Here is a 21,371-nt window from a genome sequence, read left to right as displayed (position 1 = left end):
ACCTGGAAACGGTTTTCTGAGATAGGAACTTTTATCAATAACTGCTGCTTTGTTCTAAAAAGTTACAGCAAAAAGCCAAATAATCAGACAGATTTGCTTTATTGAATCATATTTCTGCGGTAAACTATAGTATTTGAAAGACTACCAAAAACTGACGTTTCGTAAAATGTTGTTTTGCCTTTAAAGCGGTGCTATCATTAAATGTGGTTGTTAAATTGTCCTTAACTTAACGTTTTGTGTACTGGACGTATTTATCAAAAGCAAACTTCCATGCGGATACCATGTCAGTTGATTAAAAATGCAAGTAATTTCGATAACTACACTGCTTTACATTAATTGCGGACAGTGGGTTGAGCACAGAATATGCTGACACTTTATATAGTATATATTTGAATCGATGTAACACAATTACATTTTTGCTGAAACACCGAGATCGGCCCTAGTCCTAGTTTAACTTTAAACTGGACCAAGCCTGAGGCGATACATATGCATCGTATCGTTTGACAACTATCGATAATAATCAAGCCTGTGCATCGTTTTTGTGTAAAGGGTTTAAGCAAAGGGAAACTTTTATTTTGAGCGTTGTGCTAGAATTACAAATACTGTATCAACCGAGCTACAAATACAATGCTTCCGATGTTTGGCAATTGTTTTCTAAAGTAAGACGGAAAGAAACTAATGTCAGGGATACTCTGGTAACTAATTTGCGTGACCATTTAATGAGATGGCAGCCTCCCTACAAAACGCCAATTACCATTTATTCATCTGAACTACCCCTGAGTAAAAATGAAGAAAAACAACCAAGATCGTTCCAAAAGTTGTATCTTTGGTCAGAAGTATTAAGCACCCCGGCAACGTCAGTCCCTAGTGAGCAGGTATTCAGTAATCCTGGGCAGATTGTAAGCAAGTGCCAGTCATCGCTTCAATTAAAATAAATAAATAAATAAATAAATAATTGTGGACACTATCATGTTCCTTAACAAAATTAAAAGCCATGGACAACAGTCTTGTTGTTACTAAACTGCTGTGGACAGTGATAATCTTTATATATATATATATATATATATATATATATATATATATATATATATATATATATATATATATATATATATATATATATATATAATATACAGCTCTGGAAAAAATTAAGAGACCACTGCAAAATTATCAATTTCTCTGGTTTTACTATTTATAGGTATGTGTTTGGGTAAAATGAACATTTTGTTTTATTCTATAAACTACTGACAACATTTCTCCCAAATTCCAAATAAAAATATTATCATTTAGAGCATTTATTTGATTCATAAAGACAAATCTGCCCGATTCCAGCCTTGCTGAAGCACCCCCAGATCATCACCGGTCCTCCACCACATTTCACAGTGGGTGCGAGACACTGTGGCTTGTAGGCCTCTCCAGGTCTCCGTCTAACCATTAGACGACCAGGTGTTGGGCAAAGCTGAAAATTGGACTCATCTGGGGGTGCTTCAGCAAGGCTGGAATCGGGCAGATTTGTCTTTGTGAAGGACGCATGAATCAAGCCAAGTACAAGGTTGTCCTGGAAGAAAACTTGCTTCATTCTGCTCTGACAATGTTCCTCAACTCTGAGGATTGGTTTTTCCAGCAGGACAATGCTCCATGCTACACAGCCAGGTCAATCAAGGTGTGGATGGAGGACCACCAGATCAAGACCCTGTCATGGCCAGCCCAATCTCCAGACCTGAACCCCATTGAAAACCTCTGGAATGTGATCAAGAGGAAGATGGATGGTCACAAGCCATCAAACAAAGCCGAGCTGCTTGAATTTTTGCGCCAGGAGTGGCATAAAGTCACCCAACATCAATGTGAAAGACTGGTGGAGAGCATGCCAAGACACATGAAAGCTGTGCTTGAAAATCAGGGTTATTCCACCAAATATTGATTTCTGAACTCTTCCTAAGTTAAAACATTAGTATTGTGTTGTTTAAAAATGAATATGAACTTATTTTCTTTGCGTTATTCGAGGTCTGACAACACTGCATCTTTTTTGTTATTTTGACCAGTTGTCATTTTCTGCAAATAAATGCTCTAAATGACAATATTTTTATTTGGAATTTGGGAGAAATGTTGTCAGTAGTTTATAGAATAAAACAAAAATGTTCATTTTACCCAAACACATACCTATAAATAGTAAAACCAGAGAAACTGATAATTTTGCAGTGGTCTCTTAATTTTTTCCAGAGCTGTACATATATAATTTTTTTTTTCTTGCTTGGTTGTTACCGACTTGTTATGGATTTTAACAACTTTTTTTGGGAGGGATTTTGCTTTGACCTCAACACGAATAAGGTAAAACAAAACACTAATATATTTTGTAATTACTATATGCATAAACTGATGTAATCAATGTAATATGGATAATATTTTTTAAAGTGTTACTAGCAATGTCACACAGTAACACACAGCTCCACATGTATCACTGCGTTTTTTTTTTTTACCCTTTCATAACGTTGATGAATCAGCGCATCTGCTTTTTTGTAGAAGGATATATCGATAGTGACAATTTATGCATCGCCCCACCCTTCAATTGAACTATGTTTCTTTGGACCACCGACCTTAGTTTGTCAATTTCTACCAATTACAACAACTTAAGTATACGGCTCAACTGAACAACTCATAATTTCGGTTGAATAACCTTCCAAAAACTAGAGGGTGGGGCTACAGAGATTACTATTTCATTGACCAATCACTAAAGCGAATCCTTACCATTGTACAACCACGAACCAATCGATGAGCTGTTAAAAATGTGAAGCCCCTGGTAAATATTTGATTGACGTAGCCATTGACTTATGTGAGGTGAAGGATCTTTCCGGTATATTTATCTAATACCAATCGCAAGCGAAAGAAGATGGGACAAACTCAACGAGTATTGATACAATGCCGTTATGCACGTATGAGCCAATCGCACGAGAGGGAAGGTGGGAGCATTACGGGCTGTCGTTTTAGGTGTAAAAAAAGAAAAAAAGAAAAAGAAAATTCTGAATTAAAGAAAAGAAAACAACTCGGAACAGATTGTTGTAACATAATTACAAATGTATAATTTATTTTAGACAACGTTACCATCTAGGAGATACTGGGAATAAAAAGAAGACTTTTACCGAGCGAACTGCACTTTAATCGGAGGGTAAGAACGACCAGCTTTTTGAATTAACACAGCACGGTGCTCATTGTGAGTAATTTAAAAATAATATTAAAGAAAAGCGATTATATACTGAACGTCAGCGTGCATTTAAATTGGTGTCTGTGATTTATGACTACGTGAAGGCCGATATGAATGACAGGTTTTGTTCCTTTTCTGTGTTATGTCTAACAACGTAAAATGTTTTTGCTTGTTATGTTGTGATGTGACATTCTTTTTTTGCTGTGTAGGAGATCAGTGTGTCAGTATTTTCTATATTTTCTGTCATGTGTGTTAGCAGTTCTCATAATGTAAGTACATGTCGTTTTTAGTAGTAATAATATCAGATGTATGTCACTGCACTGACGTCTTTGTTGTGTAATCATCCGGCTCCATCTCAACATAGTGTAGCGTTGTATGCTGGTGTTTAATATAGAACCCGACGAGGCTTTGGTAATTGAAACACTTTGCTGGTTTATTTAAATCAGATATGTACACATAACTGAACAACAAGAACAGTCACCATTTTCTTTACTCCCGCTCTCTCTCCAGTCTTAGCTAAACAATCCCTGCTTCAATTACACAGGCATGGCGAGTCAAACATCGCTGAACAAGGCAAAATATACCCCCAACATGTCCCATAACAATTCGTACAATACTGTACTGATCGGCTGTGGGCTGCATAAATTACACGAGCAGACACGCTCAGTTATTTGTGTTGCTTCAAGAAGAAATGTAAAAATGCCCCTTTCAAGTGTTTTTTTGATTATCATTACATAAACATACTGTATCTTGTCAGTCATTTATGCGGACACGCATGTTCGTACTAGTGTAGTGTATTTATTCTGAGTTCGAAAACTATGTTGTAAAAGTTTATTTTTATATCGTCTGTACCGTATTGTATACTGTACTATATTGCCTAGTATCGTTTTTGTAAAGCCTCATATTATGTAGTGTTTTAATTGTCATTTATCTTTGTGAATTCGACACATCTATATTGAGACGAAATCAAATTATAGACATTTGTTTTGCAAACGTTTAATTTGGTACACGCGGACAGGATTCTAGTGTCGCAAGCATTTCTGCAGAAAGCTGCTCTGTGAGGATGTAACTGGTGTCATTGCGATGTGATGATTCGAGTGACAGGTTATTTTCAGAATCAATGGACAAGGTTTCCACTTTGCATTTTTGCTTGTGTTTTTATTAATAATTCCCACAGTATAGTCAAACTACCGCAATTCCAGATGATTGTTTCATAACACTATTCTATTGTTGAAAAAAACATTACAGCAGTTCTAGTCCTCAAAAATCCAGTCTCTTCCACCCAGAACGCTTATTGATTGATTTTATGGTGAGCCAGTTTAGTTACAAATGAGATACAATACAGATATAAATTACTGTGATCCCTACTTCCTAGGAGGCCAGTAATATACCAGTGTTACAGGAACAGAAATTAAATGACTAGATTGAGATTTATGCTATCGATTGTTTCATTATTCTATTTATTACTAATGAACCCGTGTTCAACAAAAACAGGAGCTGCTGGTGTATATAGGGCACCTCAAGTACTTCCTTCCCAACTGGGAATTTGTTGAATGTGAAGCATCATGGAGCACTAGCAGTCTGCCATTATGGTGTTGTGTAATATGGTTCAAAGCACAACAATGTGTAGTCTGTTACAGTAAAGTGTGCACTCCCATAGAGCATGCTTTGTTTGGGAATTTTCTGTGTATTTAATGTAAGAGCAGGATCTGCTGCGCTTATAATTATGGACATTAAAATGAATTCATTTATAGGTGGTGAGTTTCCTGTGCAAATATGGGTTAGAGAGGTAAGTAGCAAGGTTCTGAAAAATATACCGTTATATGACCCCACTAGGGTAACCTAAATACCGTGGTAACCTTAATATCGTGGTATACAGTACATCATGCAAGTTATAAAATAAAAGCTTACAAAAAAATTCTGTATAGGTTGTTAATCCAAACAAATGTAGATATATGACGTTGAAAATGTGTGCTGCGCTGCAAGGTTTGAAGAAGTCTTTTTTTTTTGTTTTTGCTTACGATTGTAAGTCGCCCTGGATAAGGGCGTCTGCTAAGAAATAAATAATAATAATAATAATAATAATAATAATAAGAAGGCATTTCTCTAGAAGCTGCGTGTGACGTCAGAAAGACAGCAGCCAAGAGCAGCCGGCGCAGCAAGCTCTGGGTAACAGAACGCAAACATTCATGGGGTTTCCATGCGAGTCAATTTACATGTGAAATGGCGATGCGCGTGCACATTTGGGAGAATTTCTCGTGTAAATCAGGTTTGTGGCCGAAAAAAAACAACCAGAGAGGGATAGGGTAAATCTAATTTACTCGTGTAAATGAGGAAACACACAGGAAAATCCACGCCCAGTTTCGCATGGAAACCCGCATTTCACGTGTAAATGTTAATGAGCGTGTTTATCCTTAACTATAAATATTGCAAGGGAGCAGGTCAGTTGTTACTGTGGATTCCAAGACGGCAGAAAGTAGTGGCTGATGGGTGATTTTATGGTTAGCAGTGGTGTAGTTCACCTTAATGATAATGCGGGTGGCTGTTTTTAAATTATTGTTTTTTGCTGTGTCTGAACTGTCATGTTGTATCTCTCTTGTGGGTTTACAGTTCTGTATAAAACCACTTGCCATGAACTGCGTTATACCTTTGTTATAGTATTAAAGCAGCTGTTTGAGAATACTCTTGCTGTAAAAACTAAGCTAAAGTTAAACACGAAGAACAAGTGAGCTGCTTAAATGTAACTGAATTAATTCCAGTCCTTTTTTTTTGATCCCAGCTATGTCCAAAGACAACACGTGTCTGCCCTCCACGTTAATAAATATAGTTTGTGAACTGGATGTCATGAGCCAGCTCGATCTCCCAAAACAGTGCAACAAACATCCAACAAGTTGTTGATGCCCTCTCAGAACTGACCAAATAAAATTGCAAATGAACGTATTGATTGTGTTTTATTTGTTTGCATCATTAATATTTAACACAACAGTAAATCCAACACAACTTAAAAGAAAGGAGAGAATCTCTGACAGCACAAGCCTCCTCACATCGCTACTGTCCAATTGAAACTGGCGGCTGAGGTAACCTTCACAGTTGCCAAGTCCGCTTATAGTAAGCGGAATCGGGCTTGTTTTTGAGAGTCGCGGGTTGTAATTTGCATAAACACCCACACTGTAATATGGGTTACGCTTGTTTTGGGCTTGTTGTGAAAGGCAGTGCTGCTTTTTTTTCTCATGAGACTGTAACCTTCCCCTTCTGTCTCGCAGGCAGCCACTGATTCCTGAACACCTCATTTTGTTGTCGACAAGATTTTGTGCAGGATACAGCAGGCAGTGGCAATTTTGGGAACAAATGAATGCACTTCAGTCCGTTTCACCAGTGTCTGCCATCTCCCTTTCAAGTGCCCACTACCCGTATTTGCCCAAGCGTGATGTTGAATGCTTCCTCAGCAGCTGTCAGCCGTCCGGACGGGTAGGGTTTCTAAGCCAGGGTAGCACACGCAGCATCACCTGATCCCCTATATGCTGTAGTGCCTGAATGAAAGGGAGATTCTATATATATACAGTACTGTGCAAAAGTTTTAGGCAGGTGTGAAAAAATGCTCTAAAGTAAGAATGCTTTCAAAAATAGACATGTTAATAGTTTATATTTATCAATTAACAAAATGCAAAGTGAGTGAACAGAAGAAAAATCTACATCAAATCAATATTTGCTGTGACCACCCTTTGCCTTCAAAACAGCATCAATTCTTCTAGGTACACTTGCACACAGTTTTTGAAGGAACTCGGCAGGTAGGTTGGCCCAAACATCTTGGAGAACTAACCACAGTTCTTCTGTGGATTTAGGCAGCCTCAGTTGCTTCTCTCTCTTCATGTAATCCCAGACAGACTCGATGATGTTGAGATCAGGGCTCTGTGGGGGCCATACCATCACTTCTAGGACTCCTTGTTCTTCTTTACGCTGAAGATAGTTCTTAATGACTTTCGCTGTATGTTTGGGGTCGTTGTCATGCTGCAGAATAAATTTGGGGCCAATCAGATGCCTCCCTGATGGTATTGCATGATGGATAAGTATCTGCCTGTACTTCTCAGCATTGAGGAGACCATTAATTCTGACCAAATCCCCAACTCCATTTGCAGAAATGCAGCCCCAAACTTGCAAGGAACCTCCACCATGCTTCACTGTTGCCTGCAGACACTCATTCGTGTTCTGCTCTCCAGCCCTTCGGCGAACAAACTGCCTTCTGCTACAGCCAAATATTTCAAATTTTGACTCATCAGTCCAGAGCACCTGCTGCCATTTTTCTGCACCCCAGGTCCTGTGTTTTCGTGCATAGTTGAGTCGCTTGGCTTTGTTTCCATGTCGGAGCTATGGCTTTTTGGCCTCCAGTCTTCCATGAAGGCCACTTCTGACCAGACTTCTCCGGACAGTAGATGGGTGTACCAGGGTCCCACTGTTTTCTGCCAATTCTGAGCTGATGGCACTGCTGGACATCTTCCGATTGCGAAGGGAAGTAAGCATGATGTGTCTTTCATCTGCTGCAGTAAGTTTCCTTGGCCGACCACTGCGTCTACTGTCCTCAGCGTTGCCCGTTTCTTTGTGCTTCTTCAAAAGAGCTTGGACAGCACATCTGGAAACCCCTGTCTGCCTTGAAATTTCTGCCTGGGAGAGACCTTGCTGATGCAGTATAACTGCCTTGTGTCTTGTTGCTGTGCTCAGTCTTGCCATGGTGTATGACTTTTGATAGTAAACTGTCTTCAGCAACCTTACCTTGTTAGCTGAGTTTGGCTGTTCCTCACCCAGTTTTATTCCTCCTACACAGCTGTTTCAGCTAATGATTGTGTTTCAACCTACATATTGAATTGATGATCATTAGCACCTGTTTGGTATAATTGTTTAATCATACACCTGACTATATGCCTACAAAATCCCTGACTTTGTGCAAGTGTACCTAGAAGAATTGATGCTGTTTTGAGGGCAAAGGGTGGTCACACCAAATATGGATTTGATTTAGATTTTTCTTCTGTTCACTCACTTTGCATTTAGTTAATTGATAAATATAATCTATTAACATGTCTATTTTTGAAAGCATTCTTACTTTACAGCATTTTTTCATACCTGCCTAAAACTTTTGCACAGTACTGTATGTATATATGTATCTATATATATCTATATATCTATATATCTATATATCTATATATATATATATATATATATATATATATATATATATATATATATATATATATATATCTATCTCTGCCGGTTTTCAGCCATGGTGATCTGCAATACCTGTTGGTCAGTTTCATTTTATACCTCAGAATTTATTTTTAATTAATGAGTCGTAAGATAAATTAGTTGAAACAGTGACACCCCACTAATGACATGGGAAAACAATTTGGGCAAGAGCAGTAAAATACATTATTAACCAACCAGACACAAGGTATTTTGATTTGCGCATGGAAATCACATTTTCACAAAATTTCACTAGTAATCTTCAAAAACAACACAAGTACTTTACGCATAGCTAATTTACATATCAACCCCCACCTTTCCCATTAATTTGCATGACGCCGGGTGAAAAGCCCGGTTTACTCGAGTAAAATAAACTGAGCGAACGGAAACCCAAAAAAGCATTTTACACGAGACATTTTTTTCGTGTAAATGTCTTGAGTTAAAAAAAAAAAAAACTTGCATGGAAACAACATGATTGAAACGTGTATTTTGTGTCGTTGACGGTTTCCTTCAAAACCAATGTCAAAATACAGTGTCAGTTCACAAAAAGATCTTCAAAATACACTTTGCTAAGGCTGCAAGTGTCATTGCTTGATTTACAAGAAGCATGTTTGCAATTGAAAAACGTGTTAACCATTGAATAAAGTAATTACGATAATTGCAGTGTAGAATAAAAGGAATGGTGTCAATACTGTAATGTACCTAAACCGCACTAAACCGAAAAACCAGTATACCGACCCATCCCTCGTCCCCTTGTGTTGCTACAACTGTTTAAATAACTTACCTGTAATTTTAACATCCAGACAACTTTTTACACATAACTTTAAAATCAGCTCCAAAGCTCTTTTCAGAATGGCCACTCTAGTGCACTGGGGTTTGAAATCATAACAAGTGCTCTGGCTTTTTTGTTCAGTACCACATCATGGATCGTTACTGTTGTGTTACCTGTTTGAAAATGTGGACAATAATCCTTACACTATCAGTGTACCAGAGCGGCCATTTTGGAAAGAGCTTTGAAACAGACTTTAAAGTTAAGTGTAAAAAGTTGTTAGGATGTTAACAATGAAAATAAAAATTACAGGTACATTATTTAAACAGTTGTAGCAACACGTGGGGATGTGTAATGCTGTATTTTTCTGAACCCCTTGCTATATAAACCCAAACACCGAATAAGATGATCATACCACCTAAACAACAAGCAGTAAGCTCTTTTAAAAAAAATACCATCAGTCAAATCAGCTAATACATTTAATACCATAGACACGCGGGAAGTTTTTAGATTTTACAATATTGTTATTAGGTTTTACTTTAGTAAATTTTACCATTATAATCGTCTGTGTACAGCAGATGAGTGTCTACAAGTGCCCTTCAGTTAATGCAGGAGGCAGTGTGCATTTTTATGTCATCTGAAATTGCTTCTGATAATGTGCCTCGAGTTCATTTAAATAGCTTTATTTCCACCAGGTGGTTGGCCTGAATAATTGTAATGTGATGTGTGTGAAATAATATAATATAGAGTGTGTATTTTTATCTGGCTACTTGCTTGGTCTGAGAGGCCAGAGTGTAACTTTGTCTGTTTCACATTTATATAGACAGCGAATTAAATATATGGGCCTGAAAGTGATGTGTCAAATCCAGAGCAGGAAGCCTGTTTATTGTAGATCTATGCACGGACAACAGCAAACACCCGGAAGAGTGACAGGACTTTAAAACTGAACGGAAGGCACACAATTGAAGATTATTCTTGGGGGTTTACGTGTACTCTCTTATATTTCATTATAAAACTGTAGAATTTTTTTTTTCCTGTGGTTTGTCAAAAACTGTTCAAAGCAAGAAGCACAGCACATCTGTATGACAACTGAATAAAGGTAACTCTATTTTCTCAATTATTTTGTTTAGGCTGTTCAAATTCACCTTATTATTCTGTTCTCTTTGTATTTAAAAAAACAAAACAAAAAAAAAACAGTTATGCACAATAAAAACTCCCAGAAGCTAGTAGTGCTGGGACGAACACAGCAAGCTGAGCACTGTTTATTTTTATTTTTTCTTGCCCCATGAGATTCTGACTCACTCTAAAGCAGCACAATGTGTTTTTGACCCAGATGGCATTCCATAGAGATCACACATCATGCATGCACGTGCATAATCTGGGTTGTTTACTTTTTGCTAACTAAAACTTTTAAATCAAGACTCTAGAGCTGCTGTGTTGATCCTGTGGTTTTATTTACATTTTTATATATTTGTCTTGCATATCACGCGGAGCTCTTTTTCATTTGCCATTTTTGAAACTATATCACAACATTTTTGTCCGTTTGTCTCACATTTCACAGCAAGTCTGTTACGCATAACTAAAACAGTGTGTTACGGGACATTTAACATGACTAAAATAGGGACTGCAGGTTTTTCCTTTTATAATCTATTTTTCATGTGCTGTCGGCATAATAGTTTTAGGCAAAAGTTAGTGAATCAATGTATTTAATTTTGCTCTGAGTGTTACGTCAGTTACTATTGAATGGCCCATTTATGCTTTTAAGATCAGTACGTATGAAATTAAATAAACAATTAAAAATATAAATTATTATTAGGAAATCCTAAAATCATAGCTGATCTATTTTTTTCTGCAAAGAAGACTTATGTTCAAACCTGTTTTTCTGCAGGCATGTCTAAACAAGTCCACCTCAGTCGGGACATCTCCTGTTGTTAAGGGGGCTGATCACAGTGTGTTTTGATGTTTTTTCCAACAATCTTATCTTTATGCTGCACAGGTTGCTGCTTTTAAAGTAAAGGTGCATATCTCGGAGGCAGGTTCCATTCGCCTTTGTCATTGTCATTCCTTTTCAATCTGTGCCATCCACCATGGACTGACGTTAAGCCGAAACACTTTTTTAATGTGTGTTTAACTAATACATTTTTTTTTTTATATCTGAGTTGCAGGGTTTCCTTCCCTTTTTATTCTGATGTTACTTTTAAACCCTACTCACCACAGTTGTGTTTTGTGATATTGCACCGTTTCGTATCTGTTTTGCATCACTTATTTCCTACATTATTTCCTTCCTTACTGCCTTTTTGACCAACGTAATCCTGCCTCTACTGCTTGATTGCATTACATCTCGCATACCTTGTCTGGTAAACCTTTCTGTCACTTGAGTTAAATATTTTCTAAACGGGCAGAGTTTAGCACTTGCATAGTTGAATGCCAGCTTGGCTTACTATACTAGGTTTATTAAAAAAAAAACAACCATCTGCTAGGAACGGTGTTTTAGCGATTTCTTTGCTGGCATCAGTGAATCAGTTGCCCCCTCTCAATACAGTATTATATACTGTGTTTTCAAAGTGCCCTCATGCCATGGCATTCCAAAACAAAACACGTGGTTCATCCTTCCCTCGTTCCAGTGGCATAATGCGGTTTCTATGAACGCTACAGTATGGGGGAACCATCACTAAAGATCATCTTAATTACAGTCTCTAAATTGACATTTGCAAGCAAATTCAATATTTTGACTACTTTTAATATTTAATCTCATTTAGCTCCAATGTGGTAAGCCTTGATTTGATACAAGTTAAATGCTGCTAAACCTGTATCTTTTCTTAACCTTTCTTCAGCTCTTTGCAGTGCTTTTTCAATTTTTTTTCTTGATGTTTTTTTGTGATTGTTTTAGCTGCAATAATCCACCATGCGGAATATTTTTCCTTAGACACTTTGCTAAGGCTGGAAGTATCATTGCTTCATTTCGAAGGATACATTATTATTTACAGTAGGACTCTTTCTGACCGTGTAGTGGGGATGACCCACATGTTTGAAAAATGCAAGGGCAGAATGGCTTTGGCAATTGACAGTAAGGTAGAAGTGGTTAGAATGTTGAAGCTAGGGGGGAAGCTGAGTAGCACTTGTTTTGTACGGGATGTTGAATAAAAAGTTATTTTACACATAGCATTAACCATTGTATACAGTAATAATGATATTTGTGGTGCAGCATAAGACACGGTGTCAATACTACAATGTGCCTAAACTGTGGTAAACCACAAAAGACGGTTTACTGACTTACTGCTATGCACATTGAGGGAAATTGCCTGGGTCGTTTTTTATTTAAGGGGTGGGAATGAAGCAATGGCACAAACTCTGCAGTATACTGTAACTGGCATGACACTAGCATGGAAAGGAGAAATGTAAGCCTGTCTGTTTCTTAAGGGCCTCAGTTCCACTGGATAGGACGTCCAGTGGGTCCCACTGCGGTTTGCCTACATTTTTTGCTGAGCTAAAAGAGTATCAGAACAGCAACCTAACCTTCACTAATCTAGTCTTTTATCTGATTCTCCCAACTGTGTCCAGGCCAATTATTTTTCCCTAGCAGCTGGTTTAGACAGTCAAATCCTTTTTTCTGCTCGCATGAATAGGAAACTGTGGCACCTGTTTGTCATACAGTATGTACTGATGTCGACTTGGGAATATTTGTTGTTGGCAGGGACACAGTATTAATTTGTTTAATTCCCCTTTGTTTAGCTTGGTTGTTCTCTCTGGTTGCTACACGACAGAAGGTATATGCTGTAAACATTTTGAGGTTGTGATTATAGGTTTCCAGACAAACTTTTTGCCTTAGGAGCCAATGGCGAATGGGTATAACAGATTTTGGGCACCAAATCCCAATTGTTGGGTGCCACTTTAAGAGCAAGTTGGTTGCTTCCATATTCAGCTGCTTAAAATAAAAGAAAAACACTAAAATGATAAAAACACATAAATGTAATGTTTGCTTGCTGCCTCATTGTTCATCTATGCTCCCTTCATCTATGCTCTACCTTGCCTGTCCACTATGTGATCTGCTGTTTGACACTGCACCTGTCCTCAAATGCTGCTAGGTAACCGTTCTTCCTCATGCTGTCATTTTTCATCTTTGGTTCTTTAAAAGGGAACTTCAAATGTCCTGCAGTTTTGTCTTTTGGGAATGTGTTCTTTAACTCAGCTCTCTGAACGAATTGGAATTTGGTCTTAACTTAAACCTGTGAACTGTATGCAACTTTCAAATCTTTCTTCTTTTTTTTTTTTTAAATTTAGTTGTCGCCAATTATTTTACCCCGATTTTCACCCCAATTTAGCATGCCCAATTATTATCTGTATCCCCGGCTCACCGCTCACAACCCCCGCGCCGACTCGGGAAACGGAGGCTGGAACACGCGTCCTCCGAAACGTGCTCCTGCCAAGCCGTCATTTTTCGCACTGCAGATCCACAGCAATGCCACCAGAACTATAGTGCCGGAGGACAACACAGATCTGGCGGCTCTGCTGCAGAGCCACAGGCGCCCTATCGGCCACAGGGGTCGCTGATGCGCGGTGAGCCGTGGATTCCCCTGCCGACCTAAGCCCTCCCTACCCGGGCAGCGCTCAGCCAATTGTGCGCCGCCCCCTAGGAACTCCCGGTCACGGTCAGCTGTGACATAGCCTGGATTCGAACCTGCGATCTCCAGGCTATAGGGCACATCCTGCGCAGAGCGCCTTTACTGGATGCGCCACTCGGGAGCCCCTCAAATCTTTCTTCTTATTCACAATCTGAGTCTGTGTCGCCAACAGTTAAAATGTCTACATCACTTGGACAGGATGTGTGATTTGGTCTTCATTGCCTTTTACCTGAGGAAAGCCAGTGCTTAACACAAGGCTTTGGATCAAACTTTTCAAGGGACGGGCCCTCTGCACTGATTCTCACAGGATCTTCAACGGTTGCCACATTAAGTGAGCTGCATAGCTTTGATTTAATTCTGTTTTGTGCAGAAAATCCACGTTCACATTGGGCAGCTGATATTGGCAGCACAAGCATGATTTCCACTAAATGTAGAATATTTTTTAAAATCTGTGCAAAGCAAAAGGGTTCTTTTGTTAGCATGACCTCCCATAAACCAATGTAGGATTTATTCATAAACTGACATTTGACTATTGTTTTAAGCATTCTCCATTCTGGGTGAACTGCATAAACATTGCATCCATTCCTTCTAAAAGGTCACTATCCCAATTCAGTAAGACTTCTAACTGCATCATGGCAGAACATTGAAAAACACTGAATAATTTGGGGTCTTCTTGAAACACTGTTCTCAGTGGAAAGCTTAATTATGTTGCCAGACCAGTACTCAAACCCCCTGTGATTTCAGCAGTTTTTTCAATATGTGTCTTTAGGTGGCTCTTAAGTTTAATATATTGAAATGTAATGCTGGTAAATGTATTGCTGGTGGCTCTGTCCCTGCTACTGCCTGGTTGACCCTGCTGCTGTGGATCTGGCTCTGGTTGGGAATCCACTTGCTGCAAAAAATGTCTCTAGTTTGCCATTTTTGAATGGCTTTTCCCCTCATACTTTTAATTGTCAAGACACACTTCTCAGTTGATGCAACAACTTGGGGAAGAATTAGACTATTCAGGGGCTCCCGAGTGGCGCATCCAGTAAAAGCACTTGCTGGAGTGCAGGATGCGCTCTATAGCCTGGACGTCACGAGTTCGAGTCCAGGCTATTCCACAGCCGACCGTGGACGGGAGCTTCCAGGGGGCGGCGCTCAATTGGCCGAGCGTCGCCCGGGGGGAGGGAGGGTTAGGTCGGCCAGGGTGTCCTCGGCTCACCGCGCACCAGCGACCCCTGTAGTCTGGCCGGGCGCCTGCGGGCTTGCCTGTAAGCTGCCCAGAGCTGCGTTGTCCTCCGACGCTGTAGCTCTGAGGCGGCTGCATGGTGAGTTTGCAGTGTGTAAAGAAGCGGGCGGCTGACGGCACACGCTTTGGAGGACAGCGTGTGTTCATCTTCGCCCCTCCCGAGTCAGCGCAGGGGTGGTAGCGGTGAGCTGAGCCTAAAAAATAATTGGGCATTTCAAATTGGGGAGAAAATAATAAAAACTAATTGGCAACGACTAAATTAAAAAAAAAATTGGTCTAAAAAAAGGTTGGTCACCTCTGAGACGAGATCATGTAAAAAATGACAAAACCCTACAAAAGCAAGTTTTTCCATTTCCTGTACAACATTAGGGCATGAAGTTATAGTCATGAAGGGCAAGGCAATGATGCCTTCATTGGGTGTGAAGATTCAGCGGCACCAAGGCAATTCTAGGGGGCAAAAAGGCAAAACATAAATCCAACCCAAAGGCGATTTCATACTCATTCATAAAACAACAAAAAAGAAATACAGAGAGCCTATTATGTTGATGAAATTAATTCAAACAAACACAAATCAATGTTTTCTGAGTGATTCACACACTAAAGCCGGGGGCACACTGCCCGATGCGATCGTCACATCTCTCTGGCGGAGGTCGCGTTGCAAAAAACACCTCTGAGAACGGGCATCACACACGGCCCGATTGAAATCGCAGGAAGGGACGCACAATTTGTGATTTTTTGGACCCGCCCTGGATGCATTAAAGTACAGTGGCAATGGGGCAAGTCAATGACAATACTGTCTACAAGGCGGCGTGATTGTGAAACCTACATGTGACTGGAGACATGCATATATTCTCTCTCTATTAATACACACACACATACATACATACATACTGTACATTCATACATACATACCTACCTACCTACACACAAGGTATTCCATTGGTTTGTATTGTCCGTGCCGATATCTTTTGAAAACAAGCCCTGACAGCCTCATAAGCATTGTACTTTTTAACTATTTGTCGAAATATTTAAACAATACTTAAAAAATGCTCCTACAACCATGATTCATTTAATATTAATAGTGTTTTAATTAAATGATACCTAATCGCGTTTTTATTTACAATGTAGGGAACATACTGGGTCGAAATGCTTAGAATGAAAACATGTATGATGTTTTCCCTTCATTGGAAATAAAAACATTATTTGGTATAATTTAATTAAAACACTATTAATAATAAATACATCATGGTTATAGCACCAGTTAAGTACTGTATTCTGTAAACATTTAGTCTAATAGTTATCATAGTATACATCATATACAAACCAATGGAATACTGTGTGTGTGTGTATATTAATAGAGAGAGAATACATGTGTGTCTATCTCTAGTCTCGTGACTGAACGCGGTGAACTCATTGGTTGCTGACTTTGAGACTTGCGAGTGGGTATGACGCACTACCCGATGCAAGGGAATATTAAACATGTTTAAACTTTGCGAGCCGATTGAAATCGATCGCCCGATCCTGTAAAATCGCATCGCACAGCATAACACGCTGCCTGATGTGACTGAAAAATCATGTCGCCCTTGATCACATCGGGCAGTGTGTCCGGGGCTTAATTGTTACAAAAATAAAATATAGCTCAAGTTTCCATTGTAAAAATAAAATGATATAAAAAAAACTCATTTAAAAGCAAACTTTTATAATGAAAAAATACACCACTGACTAATACACAGATTAGATTAGAGGCTTAGTGATACAACAGCACAAATAAGCGATGTCCGTGAAGGGAAAGTTTAAAAAAAAAAAGATAGATTTTTAGGCAAACTGGTTGAAGATTTATCCCATGGCTGGAGTTTAATAACTATAGTTATCAAATGAGTTGTTCAAGCTGCAGTGTCTGCGGCGATTGAAATAACTGTTACAAAACTTCGTCAGGTAATGGAGAGAGCTCTGCATCACAATGATGAACAGCTGAATGCCCATAATGTTAGATGCTTACATTTGAGTGACTTTAGTTTCACAGTTAAAGCAGAACTATGTAAGGTAGTGAGAATTTATTACACAGAAATAAATGAAAACAGAAATCGATGCCCTTCTCAAGATTGTGTTTTGTTCACTATTATGTTATCTCTCCTACTCGTTTCATAACACAGGAAGCTGCTACTTGAACCACGTCATAGCTACTTACTCAGGTTTTTTTGTGGTTTTTTTGTGTAAACATTTGAGCAAAACTAACAATTGTCTACCTATTGTGTGTTCAGCGCCCCACCTCTGTTTGCCTTTCATTAACCAAATATAGGCCTACAGTACGTCTTTCTCGTGGCTTAGTGCTGGGAGGTGCACAGTAAAAAGAATGGCAACAATAATACATTATGATAATGAGTCATTTTCTCGCAGGACAAGATTATACAGAGAACGGGCCAGCTGACGCTGAGCAAGTTTGTGAATGGATTGTGGATTGTAGATCAGATTTGCTGGTGCTGAGAGACACCGGCGGCAATGACAGGCGGGCTTACAGGCAACTTTTGCTGTAAATTTTTTTATTTGAGAGGCATTGCAGCAAGCAGCTTGGGCACTTCGGCAATTGCCGCCAGTGACGTAGGTCATTTGGGGCCCTGCAACATGCTTTGCTCTTCCTTTTAATGTCTGTGTTTTTGGATGTGGAAGCAAGATGCTCCATGTGGTGATGCACAGCAGTATATTGTACCTGTCCAGTAGCAAGATTCTCATCATTTGATTGCAAAAAAACAGACAATGCACGATACATGCGAGGCAGCCATGTCCTAACTGTACAGCCTAACACCGCACCAATTGCTTTCAACTTGCGCTTACTTTTTGGACTGAAATAGTATATTTTTCACACCAACTGCAGAAGGTCACATACTTTCTCCATTATTGAAACTGATCTTTGAGTACTTAACATTGCTAATTCAAGCCTATGGGCAAGCAATTAAATGATATAATATTCTGTCCAATCTGACTTTGCAAGAGAGCACATGTAGCGCCCATATTGATACTGGCTCCAAAAGCACTAAGTTTGTCACACCGCCAATCTGAACATTCATTGTTCTTGACAGTGAACTAGTTCTAAGCCTACCAGAGAGGATTCACTATCACGCCTGCAGAAACATACCTACAGTACACCATTACATTATCTCTCCCAGCTACATCAGTTCCACTTCAGTCACAATGGAAATGTAATTTGCACTGTGAACCCCGTTCTGTAAATGACCTCTTATTTCATCAGCAATGACTGCAATTACATCGGCACATGCTGTATAATTGCCATATGTTTTAGATACTTCCAAACCGTTCTTCCTGATTAGCACAATCCGAGAGTGAAATTTAGTGAATGGCAGTTCTTCTAGTGCAATCATATAAGCTGCATTGAGTTTCATTTTTAATTCCCTGTAAGTTTTTTTCTGCATTCACTTCAGTAGCACGAACCATTGCTCTGGCTATCGGTGTCTGGGTTGGCGTACACTTTGCAATAATGCAGTCCCTAGCATTTGTATGCTTTCTGCTTTTCATTGTGCTTTTTCACAGTCCTCGTTTTTAAAATGGTCAGTTCCAGAAATATCAGTTTGCCCTGCAACAGCTGGCCCTGCTTTACTGCAATACTCGCAATACAATTTCTATTTTTTTGTTTTGTTTATTCCCGAAATAAATAGTATATAAAAGTGACACAGCATTTAATTTTATTTTTTACCTTTTTTTTTTTTCCTTTTTCATTTCCTTGCCAATGCCGGTTCTTCGCAGTAAACAGTGGCCATAGACATACTTGTGCCTTTTTGTAGCTGAACAAGCAAACGAAAACTGAAATTAAACTTTAAACACTTCAAATAAAACAAACGTGGAAATGGTGCTGTAAAATGAAGGGGCTAAAAACTCACCGATTTGGTTCTCTTTTATTAAATTCCACATAATAGAAAGTCACAACAAAAAAATATATAATATATACAATCTATATAAAAATCGCTACACAACATTGCCAGCAAGTTGGGCACTGGTTTAAGCGAGGCATTTCAGAATGAAGTGCTTGCCTTTTTTCTGTCCCATGAGATTCTGACTCGCTCTAAAGCAGCACAATGCTTTTTTGACCCAGATGGCTTTCCATAGAGAGCACTATGCGTGCACATGCATAATCTGGTTTGTTTACTTTTTGCTGCCTAAAACTTTAATAGAGGCTCAAGAGCTGCTGTGATGATCCTGTGGTTAAATTTTATATATATATATATATATATATATATATATATATATATATAAATCTCACATATCACACAAAGCTCTTTTTCATTTGCCATTTTTTAAACTGTCGTGCAATTTCTGGTGAGGCAGTAAATAAGTGCAAGGTATTTTTCATTTCTAGCGAATATGAACATCTGATTTTTGTATCCGAATACATGTCAAATAATATTTGTTTGAATATTCGGATATTTGGCCCAGTACTATTTATATTCATTGGCCCTTGAAACACTAAACTGTCCCCTAAAACATATACATTTAGTGGTTCAAAGACAAAATGAAAATATTTCATGACAGCCATCTTTTGAAAAATGTTCTCCGTGTCCATGAACTAACACTAACTTTTAAACTAAATAAAAAAATGTAAAAAAATTCTAAACAAATATTTTTTTTTTTTACATTCTAGATGTTACAGGGGACATAAGTTGCCCCCTCCACCCCCTTTTTGAGACAACAATTTCAGGAAAAAGCCTATAGGTCACACCAGTGTATGTCGCTCCCCCCTTTTTAGGACCCCCTAAAAATACCTAGAAAATAGACTTTATACAAAGGTTTTTACAGTATATGTTGTGCATACATAGATTTGTAGACTACAAAAAATAAGTAAATGTGTTTTAGGTAAAAAAGTTACTCATCTGTTTCTCCTTGTGTGTGAGTTGTTGCAGGAAGTCCTTGACTTTTGTCATGTGATGACAGATTTATTTATACATCACATCCTTTTTGCCAGGACAGTCACATATAAAACCTTGCTAGAAAGCAACATTTTAGATAACCCAGATAACTAATTGAATAGTAATTAAACATATACAAGTAAACTATATAAAATGAGATTTATGAATAAATGGAAAATGGGTTTTATAAAAAGGGATATCAAAAGTAGAGAGAATTAATATATTGCCAAATTTCTATGTACTCCGAGGCAAAATCAAAGGATGGTTTCAGCTGCACGTCTTCATCATCATCATTTTCACAAAGTAAAACTATCTTCCAAAGCTATTGTTTTCAAAATCCCCTGATCACGCATCAAACTGTTCTTTACCTCTGGTGTCTGAATCAATCTTGTATGTTGATGGATTTTGTTTGCAATGTGTAATTGTAGCCAGCACGCTCCAAAGGTTGTGCTCAACAGCCACTGTTCCTGCATGTATATTTTAGTTGTCTTAAGGCAGATAATCCTGTTTCACACATGTATGTAGTACTGAAAGGCAGAATAAATCTAATAGAATGGCAAGCAAGAGCTGGATATTCACCTGCAGAGGTGCACCAAAACTGTGAAAGACTCATTTCAAGGTGTTTTCTCAGTAGACTGTGATCGCAAGAAAACTCGACCATCTGAGATTCTTTCTCCATAGGTAGACTCACATTTTCCAACACTACTCCAAATGGACCGCGGATCCATTTTTCATCCTTGAGTTCCTTGTCTGGAAAGTAAGCACAGAATCTAGTGTGTAATTTACAGATTTTGTTTTTTTCAGTGCCTTTTGGCCAGCAGAGTCTTCCCAATTTTCGTTTGAGACACATTTAAAATGATCATACAGGAATAAATCTTTCGCCTTTTTCCATACACTAGATGTACGAGTTCAGATTAGAAATAATACTAACATACATTTGTAGGTCATTATATTTCAATGTAATATCTTTCAATTGCCCATTTCTTTTTTGAAACAACGCAATTGCTTGAACACAACATACTTATTTTGTAGGTCAATCTTTATTCGGTATAACATTTAATTTAAAACCTATATAGATTAAACATATGATTACCTAACTGTCTAACATATTTGTAATACATGATTTAGTATAAAATATTAGAGTAACAATTTCATAATGTGAGGATATGGCTATTCACTTGATCTGTTAGTGTTATTATACTGTTTTGATGTCAGAAGTAAATTTCATTTATAATACTGAAAGTTCACATTTAAACCACGGCGATGAATAAATTAGTAGCGTAAGTAATCACACGGACAAAATGAAACGCTGATGCACGCGCATATCTCAAAATAATGCAAAATTCAGCATGACCTACTGTACTGTAGATGTTTATAAATATTCCTAAACATGGGAGCCACA

At 38.4% G+C, this 21,371-nt stretch overlaps 1 protein-coding gene across 1 annotated transcript in view; it reads left to right on the top strand.

Annotated features, from left to right (window-relative positions):
• The first annotated feature begins 2,889 nt into the window (after positions 1 to 2,889).
• fryl (furry homolog, like) overlaps positions 2,890 to 21,371 on the top strand; it is a 202,741-nt gene continuing 184,259 nt past the window's right edge. The window contains exon 1 of the mRNA XM_059026514.1: positions 2,890 to 3,163. The gene's annotated coding sequence lies outside the window, so the exon portion shown is untranslated. The remainder of the gene's footprint in view (positions 3,164 to 21,371) is intronic.

This window comes from Acipenser ruthenus, chromosome 1 (assembly GCF_902713425.1).
Source record: "Acipenser ruthenus chromosome 1, fAciRut3.2 maternal haplotype, whole genome shotgun sequence".
Lineage (NCBI taxonomy): Eukaryota > Metazoa > Chordata > Actinopteri > Acipenseriformes > Acipenseridae > Acipenser > Acipenser ruthenus.
Note: the sequence above shows the minus strand (reverse complement) of the source record. Positions and strands in the feature narration are given on the sequence as shown.